The following is an 822-nucleotide window of genomic DNA, read 5'->3' as shown; positions in this document are numbered from 1 at the left end:
GTGCAAGAGGAGGACTATGCATCTGCTATTGTTCAACCTCGAGTTGGAGCTGCTACAGTGAAAATTGACTCATCTTTATACCAGCTGTTGAAACTTGAGGGATACTTTTGGAACTCTACCGAGAATGACCCTCAACGTCATTTGTAGAATTTTGTGGATGTGTGTGCTAATCATATCCAGAACAATGTTCCACAAGATGCTATTCGGTTGAGGTTATTCAAATATTCCTTAGCTGGGGAGGCAAGAACATGGTTCGAGAAGCTGCCCCGAAATTCGATTACTTCATGGGCAGAAATGGTAGCTGTTTTTCTTACAAAGTGGTACCCCCTAGCAAGAAGGATGAGATTCGCGACAAGATTTATGAATTCAAGCAGCGACCGGGGGAACAACTATATGAAGCCTGGGAGAGGTTCAAAGAGTATTTGCAGAAGAGCCCGAATCATGGTTTTCCGGAAAATATATTGATGGAGAAATTCTACATAGGGTTAGATCCAGTGACACAGTCAATAGCTAACAATGCAGCTGATGGGTGTTTTATGAACAAGACCTTTCGACGAGTGACCACCATACTTAACAAGCTGACAACTCATAATCAGGCTTGGCACTCAAACAATGCTGAAGTGGTACCATATGGTAGTGTTATGCTCCAGAATATAGTGAAGGAAAGTCAGGATACCCAGCAAACATTGGCAGAGCTTGCAATAAATATTTCCTTGCTGACGAAGAAGTTCGATAAATCTCAGATAAAAAAAGTAAATGTTTGTGAGGATGATATAGTTTTGCCAAAAGGGATGTACCATGCTCATGATGGTCCATTCCTTG

The 822-nt window shown here is 41.7% G+C and overlaps 1 non-coding gene across 1 annotated transcript; it reads right to left on the bottom strand.

The window, feature by feature from the left end:
• Positions 1–342: 342 nt before the first annotated feature.
• Positions 343–448, bottom strand: LOC132612435 (small nucleolar RNA R71). Its single transcript, XR_009571795.1, has one exon. It is a non-coding gene; the product is annotated as a small nucleolar RNA R71 (small nucleolar RNA).
• Positions 449–822: the final 374 nt, after the last annotated feature.

The sequence above is a fragment of the Lycium barbarum genome, chromosome 9 (genome assembly GCF_019175385.1).
Source record: "Lycium barbarum isolate Lr01 chromosome 9, ASM1917538v2, whole genome shotgun sequence".
NCBI classification, from domain to species: domain Eukaryota; kingdom Viridiplantae; phylum Streptophyta; class Magnoliopsida; order Solanales; family Solanaceae; genus Lycium; species Lycium barbarum.
This window is presented reverse-complemented; position numbering and strand designations above follow the sequence as displayed.